The sequence below is a fragment of the Xiphophorus hellerii genome, chromosome 22, assembly GCF_003331165.1.
Source record: "Xiphophorus hellerii strain 12219 chromosome 22, Xiphophorus_hellerii-4.1, whole genome shotgun sequence".
Taxonomy (NCBI): domain Eukaryota; kingdom Metazoa; phylum Chordata; class Actinopteri; order Cyprinodontiformes; family Poeciliidae; genus Xiphophorus; species Xiphophorus hellerii.
The window spans coordinates 30,942,631-30,951,405 of record NC_045693.1 but is presented as its reverse complement, the minus strand read 5'-3'; the positions used below and the strand labels follow the sequence as shown (position 1 = coordinate 30,951,405).

At 47.8% G+C, this 8,775-nt stretch overlaps 2 long non-coding RNA genes across 2 annotated transcripts; both read left to right on the top strand.

The window, feature by feature from the left end:
- The first annotated feature begins 2,686 nt into the window (after positions 1-2,686).
- On the top strand, positions 2,687-3,437 carry LOC116713597 (uncharacterized). The gene is made up of 3 exons (XR_004337899.1): positions 2,687-2,880; positions 2,971-3,259; positions 3,342-3,437. It is a non-coding gene; the product is annotated as an uncharacterized LOC116713597 (long non-coding RNA).
- A 4,367-nt stretch (positions 3,438-7,804) lies between these two features.
- Positions 7,805-8,565, top strand: LOC116712739 (uncharacterized). The gene is made up of 3 exons (XR_004337652.1): positions 7,805-8,008; positions 8,099-8,387; positions 8,470-8,565. It is a non-coding gene; the product is annotated as an uncharacterized LOC116712739 (long non-coding RNA).
- The last annotated feature ends 210 nt before the right edge of the window (positions 8,566-8,775 follow it).

The following is an 8,775-nucleotide window of genomic DNA, read 5'->3' as shown; positions in this document are numbered from 1 at the left end:
TTTCATATTTTGTCATTATAAGTTCCAACTTCAACGTGTTTTGGTGGGACTTCATGTGATAGACAATAATAAAGTAGTGCATGCTGTTAGAAATGAAAGGAAATACATTTTTTTCTAAATCTGAAAAATGTGGTGAGCATTTGTAAGTGTTTTGTGCTGCTGAGAAGTTAGTTTCCAATTGCGCAATTTGACATTTCAAAAATAAATCCTCCTAAATGAGACACGCTCATTTTGAAAAAAAAGAAAGAAAAAAACTTGTCTTTTTTTCCCCATTTGTTTGTTGTTGTTTTTTAGCAAAACTGCAATGGAAACACTTTTTTCGTGCATCACATGAGTCATATGACCAACACCTGAATGCTGCCACTGGTGAAAACTGTGATGAGGAAGACAACAACAGGAAGTAGTAGGAGGATGACGGCATGTTGTTGTTTTTTTAATGATTTATCACATGAAAAAACTTATTCTCATGTGATTTTTATTGCTTCTTATTTAATAGAAACACAGCAATTGCGATATTATGTTTTCCTGACATTACCTGAATAAAACCTCTACTGGAGAACCTTCCCAGAAGAAACGTGTACAATGTGAATTGCAACAACTTTTAATTTCCCTTTTATGCTAGTAAAGCATTTCTAAATTAAATGTCAAGCTTTTGCCAGTGAAGCTAACCAACAACATCTAGCAGCACCGCAGACACGCCCTCTTTCTGGGGCTTCCTCTCTTCTCCAACATGATGCCTGGACAATAAGAGCTTCACATGGCGCCGCCTCCCCTCCATTTTATGCGCATTATCGCAGCAGATCCTTTAACAAGCAGCCTTCCAGAAGTGGTTCGTCGTTAACCGCCCGGGTATTGAAGCAATGGCAGCATGACAAGAGCCTCAGCAGCTTCATTCAGCACCGCTCATGTGGCAACAGAACTCTCCTGGCAACCAGACGGAAGCAGCAGATGAATAATCTGGTCTTCACAGAGGACTGGTGGGAAAGAAAAAAAAAAAACTAATTTCACCCCACTTTTCTCTCTGGATCCTCTTGAGCAGACTGGGTTTAGCCGCCTGCTGCCCCCTCCGCTCACCCCGGTCCTCCCTTCTCTAAACCAAAACAGACTGATACTTTACGGAGAAGCGATTCCAAACTTTTAAATGGTTTCTCTCTGTCTTGTAGATCTTCTAATTGTTATTCATAGCTGTGCCAGGAGAGGTGGAGGAGAGGAGAGAGCAGCGAATGAGAAGGGGACGAGGGGGAGAGAGCGGAGAAGAAGAGCAGAGGATGGAGGAGATGGAAACGAAGCGCAGACGGGCAGACAGGACGGACGGGATGATGGGGAAAATTAAAGGAGTTTAAATTAAAACGACGATCTCAGATCATCAAAAGAAATTAATCAGGAAAAGAAAAGGAAAACAGACACTGATGAGACTGGGAATGAGGATTTACCCTGATCTAAATCAGCCTAATGCTCACCTGTCACTTTGTCTTTCTTCTTCAGATGCTGCAGTTTTCTGATTCAAACTGACTTTTGTGTTTAGATCATATCAGTGCTTCAAACTTAGAACACTGATTAAAAACAAAAACTGTTCTATCAATAACAGAGTTGTAACGAGACATCAAGGTGACATTTAAGCAATCTCATTTGCAATACAATAACATTTTCTGCTTTTATAAATAAAAATACCAACAATGCTCGTGTTGTCGGGTTGATGAACCGATCAATATGTGTCTCTGCTGAACTCTTTTCCATCAAATCCTGAAACGGCCTTGTAGAGTTTTTCAAATCCAACATTTCAGACAAGCGGATTGTTGCTTCGGCTCCTGCAGCCTCCTGTGCTACATTATTATTACAGCATCTGAATGAGTCATTAATGTCTTTGAACCTAACGGGACAACGTTCTGCCTTGATAGGTTTGTTGCCAGCGAAGGAGGTTTTATACCCACAATTATTGCAGATGAGCAATGATTGTAAAAACATGGAAAATTGTCCTGATCAAATGCTTAAATAAGGTGGGATTATAGGCCAATATTAATCTGATATTTTTAGTAAAGTTTACTAAAAAAACAGTTTATTAAGAAAGTGGCCTCTTTATGATAAAAAAGTCATCTTTTCTGTGCTTTCCTGTCAGGCTTTAGATCACACCACAGACCCAAAAGTTAAGCCATGATATGTGTTGAACTTTGTCTTTGTGCTCTTTGATCTCAATTCCAATTTTTACACGAGTGATTATAACATACTGATTGAAAGACTGTTGAGTTTTTGAGAATCGTTTCATTTAACTTAGATGTGTTACATTTTAATTTCATCCACAGAGAAAAAACCTTCCGTTGTTAGATTTTGTTTGAAAAGAGAAATCTGAACCGGCTAAGTTCAGTTACAGAAGTTGGATACAAATTCAGTCCCTGAACATCTGATATGTTTATCTCTGGTGTATCAATTGGAATTAAAATGATGTGAAGTGATTAACAGACGGCAAAGTATCACAAATTGGAAGTTGTTCGGCTGAGTCAATGCTGATATCATTTTCTACCTGCTGGCAGCTGAAATCTGTGAATACTTGAGAATTCTTAAAAGTGCCTCTTTCAAGTTTTCCAACACCAAATATACCTTAATATGAATCAATGGCACCTTAACACTATTGCAGAAAACAATATTTACAGTCTTTCTTATCTCAGGTTTTGGATATACAGCCAATCTGTTATGTTCCGGGGTTCTGGCTGCATGGTGGGAGTTCCTGTGCACCCTTATTACCTTTTACCACCAGATGGCGACAGGTTCCGGCTGGAGTGCGGTGCATTATTATCCGCAGCTGTTCGTGATCATCCTCATCAGCGGCGCAGACTTAAGGAGTTGGCCGCCAGTCCAGCGTCGCCTGAGTGTTAGCCAGTCACGGTACCTCTGAGCCCCCCTGAGCCTGTCTCTGTGTTTCTAGTTGTCTTGAACATTCTAGTAATTATCTTTATCTACTCCGTTGCCTTTTAGGTGATCCTTTGATGAGATCCCGGTTGAATTCCTGGCTTTTGAACCATCCTCGTGACGCCGTGGAAAGTATCCACAGGTTGCCCGAGTTCCCAGACTTACCTCTCCGTTGTTTTGGCAATTATCTCCTGGACCCCACGGCTGGCGGCCGTACCACTCCTCCGTCTCCCCGCTGCTCTCGTGCCTACCTGTCCGCTGCCCACCGCACTCCTCCGTTGTTCCTGGACCCACCAAGAACCGAGACCCCGGACATACTCGGTTTCCCCTCCAAGACTCTGTTCATCAGCAACAAGTAAGACCAGCCTGTTTTTTCCCAGAAAGATTTCCTTCCTTCCCACGACCCCTGAACTCACCACTCTGTTCTTTCCTCGTAGTGAACCATTGTTGCCGTCCCTGTTTTTGCCCCTGGACCAGACCATCCTGATTCTCACTGATAATTGTGTGATCTTTATTAAATCATTTAACACTGATCCTACCTCTCCTGTCTTGTGTTCTGCATGTGGGCTTGTTAAAAACTACCATCATGACAGAACACTCAGGCCAACAAATCAGCCCAGCAGACGCAATCCGGAGAGCCTTAGCCGAACAACAATCTACATTGCAAACTCATGAAAACGCACTAAGAGAGTTAAGTAGAACCCAAACTGAAACGAACCAACAACTGTCTGAATTAACCCGATTCCTTCGAGGTTCAGCCCCTCAAACTTCTCCTCCAGATCCCGCTCCAGCTTCAAACCCAGCTCCGGAGATCCAATCCACGTTTTCTGAGATCCGTCCACCTACACCCGAAAGATTCACAGGTGATCGGAGAAAATGTAATGGTTTTCTCCTTCAATGCTCAATAATGTTCAATCACTCCCCGAGGAGCTTCCCTTACGACAGCTCCAAGATAGCATACGTCCTGTCCTCATTGTCGGGACAAGCTTTGTTATGGGCCGAAGCTCGTTTCCCAGATCCAGCACGCTATGGCTGTTCATTTGATGAATTCATAAAAGAGTTCAGACAGGTGTTTTGCCAAGATGCTGACCAGTCATTTAATTCCAGAGAGTTGTGGAATATTAAACAAGGAAATAGAACTGTGGCAGAATTTTCCGTTGATTTTCGTATCAAGGCTGCAGCAACAGGCTGGAACCCAGCCGCGCTTAAGAGCGCATATTATAACGCGTTAAATGAAAACATTAAGGATGAGCTGGCTACTTTCGAAGAACCTAGGACCCTAGAGGAATTAATTAGCCAGACCATCCGACTGGATCACAGAATCCGGTCCCGAAGGAGAGATTGGGGTCGTAGGAGCCAACCGTTTAGACACCTCGGTGGCTCCGCTTCTCCCTCGGCAGTTTCTCCGCCCCGAGCCTTTCAGGAACCCGAGCCCATGCAGTTAGGTCGGACTCGCCTGACTCCTGAGGAGCGCCAGCGGCGCATTTCAGCCCGCCTTTGCATTTATTGTGGTTCCCCGGGTCATTTTTTGGCCAACTGTCCGGTTCGTTTAAACCTCCCGGTCCGCCCGTAGTAGCGAGGAGGTTGGCGGACCATCCCAGCGAAAAAGACTCTCCTCGCTTACTGTTGCCCGCAACCATTTTGATTCAGACCCAGTCATTTTCTTTATCCGCCCTGGTCGACTCTGGTTGCGAACAAGATTTGATCGACGACTCCCTGGTGAAACAGATGAAAATAGAGACCGAACCACTACCTGTTCCACTGCGAGTCACAGCATTAGATGGGAAAACACTGCCACACATCACACATAAAACCAAACCACTCCACCTCATCATTTCGGGTAACCACAGTGAGTTTATTTCATTTTTTGTATTCTCATCAGCCAATTCCCCCATAATTTTAGGGTTCCACTGGTTACAACTTCACAACCCACAAATAAACTGGACCGAAAAACACCTAGAGTCCTGGTCCGCTTCGTGTCACTCATCTTGTCTCCGCTCAGCTGTTCCCCCAGGTCCTCCGCCGGCTGAGCCTCAGGAGGCGGACCCGGTCGATCTCTCCACAATCCCCTCTGCATACCACGACCTCGCTCCGGTGTTCAGTAAGTCCAAGGCTCTTTCTCTCCCTCCTCACCGCCCATATGATTGTTCCATAGACCTCCTGCCGGGGGCTCCGTTACCCACCAGTCGCTTATACAACATTTCTCGACCTGAAAGAGACACTATGGACAAATATATAAGGGAGTCTTTGGCAGCCGGTGTAATCCGCACCTCATCTTCCCCTCTGGGAGCTGGATTTTTTTTTGTGGGGAAGAAAGATGGGTCTCTGAGGCCCTGCATAGACTATAGAGGGTTAAACAATATTACGGTTAAGAATAAGTATCCCCTGCCATTATTATCATCTGCCTTCGAACCGGTGCACGGTGCTACAGTTTTTTCCAAACTCGACCTGCGAAACGCTTACCATCTTCTGCGCATACGCGAGGGTGACGAGTGGAAGACTGCGTTTAAGACACCTACTGGCCATTTTGAGTACTGCGTGATGCCTTTTGGCTTATCCAATGCGCCTGCATTTTTTCAAGCCCTGGTCAACGATGTTTTAAGAGACTTTCTGAACATCTTTGTTTTCGTGTACCTGGATGACATTCTCATTTATTCGCAGACTCTAGAGACACACAGACGCCACGTTCGCATGGTTCTCCAAAGACTGCTCGAGAACAAACTCTTTGTCAAAGCTGAGAAGTGTGAGTTCCACAAGCCGTCAATTTCTTTCTTGGGTTTCATGTTAGGGGGCGGACAGGTACGGCCTACGGAGGAAAAGATCCAGGCAGTACTGCAATGGCCCGCACCCGAAACCCGCAAGCAGCTCCAACGCTTCCTCGGATTTGCAAACTTTTACCGCCGTTTTATCAGAAACTACAGTCAGACAGCTTTACCACTAACTGCACTAACCTCTTCCAAGATCCCTTTTAGTTGGACTCCGGAGGCTGAAGCGGCGTTCTCACGCCTCAAGACCCTCTTCGCCAACGCTCCCATCCTGATTCAGCCAGACCCGTCCCGACAGTTCATTGTCGAGGTCGACGCCTCGGACACCGGAGTTGGTGCGGTCTTATCCCAGATCTCTCCTGGCGACAATAAAACTCACCCATGTGCCTTTTTTTCCCGCAGATTATCACCCCCAGAGAGAAACTATGATGTGGGGGATCGGGAGCTGCTGGCTGTGAAATTAGCCCTGGAAGAATGGAGACATTGGCTGGAGGGAGCGGAGCATCCGGTGCTGGTCTGGACCGATCACAAGAACTTGTCCTACCTTCAGTCTGCCCGGAGGCTCAACCCACGCCAGTCACGCTGGTCGCTATTTTTCTCTCGATTCAATCTCTCCATCTCATATCGCCCTGGTTCCCGTAACATCAAGCCTGACGCACTTTCCCGCCTGTATTCGTCTGATGATTCCGAGAAGGCCCCTGCCCCTATTCTTCCTCCCAGTTGTACAGTCGCCACCGTTACCTGGGAGATCGAAGACATCATTACTCAAGCTCAGTTGACGGAACCTGCACCCGACACCTGTCCTCCCAACAAGCTCTATGTTCCTGTCTCTGTCCGAGCCCGTTTCCTCCACTGGATCCATGCCTCAAAATTCTCTGCACATCCCGGAATAAGCCGTACCATTGCACTCGTCCTCCGCAAGTTTTGGTGGCCTTCTGTCCATAAGGATGTCAGTGAGTATGTCCAAGCCTGCACCACCTGTTCCAGAAATAAGACCTCTCACCAACCTCCATCTGGTCTCCTGCAACCTCTCCCCGTCCCCAAACGACCATGGTCTCACATATCTATAGATTTTGTTACCGGCCTACCTCCTTCCAAGGGCATGACCGCCGTCCTCTCCATCGTCGACCGTTTCTCCAAGACCTGCCACTTCGTTCCTCTCCGTAAGTTGCCCACGGCTTTTCAAACCGCTCAACTTCTGATCAAACACGTTTTCCGACTCCATGGCATCCCACAGGACATCCTCTCTGACCGAGGTCCTCAGTTCGTCTCTCAGGTTTGGAAAAGTTTCTGTTCGGCTCTCAACGCATCTGTCTCACTCTCTTCCGGCTTTCACCCCCAGACCAACGGTCAAACCGAACGGCTCAACCAGGACCTGGAAACCACTCTCCGCTGCTTCACCTCCACCAACCCCTCTGACTGGTCCCAATTCCTCCCTTGGGTGGAGTACGCTCACAACAGCCACATCTCGGCAGCTACCGGTATGTCCCCGTTCGAGGCTTCCATTGGTTATCAACCCCCTCTTCTTTCCTCAGAGGAAAAGGATATCTCGGTCACCTCAGTCCGTCATCACATCCGCCGTTGTCGGAAGGTCTGGAACACTGTTATCAGTAACCTCAACCACACTGCGGATAGAAATAAGCGCCTGGCTGACCGGAAGAGGAGACCAGCACCCATATACGTCCCTGGTCAACAGGTTTGGCTTTCTTCACGTGACGTTCCGCTCAAATCCATTTCCAGAAAGCTCTCTCCCCGATACATTGGTCCCTTCCCCATTGAAACCGTACTCAGTCCGTCGGCTGTCCGTCTCCGTCTGCCCGCCTCCCTCCGCTCCCACCCCACCTTCCATGTGTCCCAGATCAAACCGGTCCAGACCAGCACGCTCTGCCCTCCAGCCGCACCCCCCCCACCCCCCCGTGACATTGATGGCCATCCTGCATACACCGTCCGTCGGATCGTGGACTCCCGTCGGCGAGGTCGCGGCTGGCAGTACCTCGTCGATTGGGAGGGCTACGGTCCGGAGGACAGGTCCTGGATCTCTGGTTCTTCCATCCTGGACCCTTCCCTTATCTCCGACTATCGTTCCTCGTTGCCTTCCAGTTCGTCTAGGCCGCCAGGTGGCGACCGTTGAGGGGGGGGGTACTGTTATGTTCCGGGGTTCTGGCTGCATGGTGGGAGTTCCTGTGCACCCTTATTACCTTTTACCACCAGATGGCGACAGGTTCCGGCTGGAGTGCGGTGCATTATTATCCGCAGCTGTTCGTGATCATCCTCATCAGCGGCGCAGACTTAAGGAGTTGGCCGCCAGTCCAGCGTCGCCTGAGTGTTAGCCAGTCACGGTACCTCTGAGCCCCCCTGAGCCTGTCTCTGTGTTTCTAGTTGTCTTGAACATTCTAGTAATTATCTTTATCTACTCCGTTGCCTTTTAGGTGATCCTTTGATGAGATCCCGGTTGAATTCCTGGCTTTTGAACCATCCTCGTGACGCCGTGGAAAGTATCCACAGGTTGCCCGAGTTCCCAGACTTACCTCTCCGTTGTTTTGGCAATTATCTCCTGGACCCCACGGCTGGCGGCCGTACCACTCCTCCGTCTCCCCGCTGCTCTCGTGCCTACCTGTCCGCTGCCCACCGCACTCCTCCGTTGTTCCTGGACCCACCAAGAACCGAGACCCCGGACATACTCGGTTTCCCCTCCAAGACTCTGTTCATCAGCAACAAGTAAGACCAGCCTGTTTTTTCCCAGAAAGATTTCCTTCCTTCCCACGACCCCTGAACTCACCACTCTGTTCTTTCCTCGTAGTGAACCATTGTTGCCGTCCCTGTTTTTGCCCCTGGACCAGACCATCCTGATTCTCACTGATAATTGTGTGATCTTTATTAAATCATTTAACACTGATCCTACCTCTCCTGTCTTGTGTTCTGCATGTGGGCTTGTTAAAAACTACCATCATGACACAATCAGTGCCAAGGAAATTGAATGAGGCTCCTAGATTGGCTGCTTTGCAAATGCTGACCAATAGAATGTAAAGTGGCATTAGGTCTGGGTCAGAGCTTCTGAGATTCTTTTTTAAAATTGGACATAAACTAAAAAAAAATCTCCTCAAAT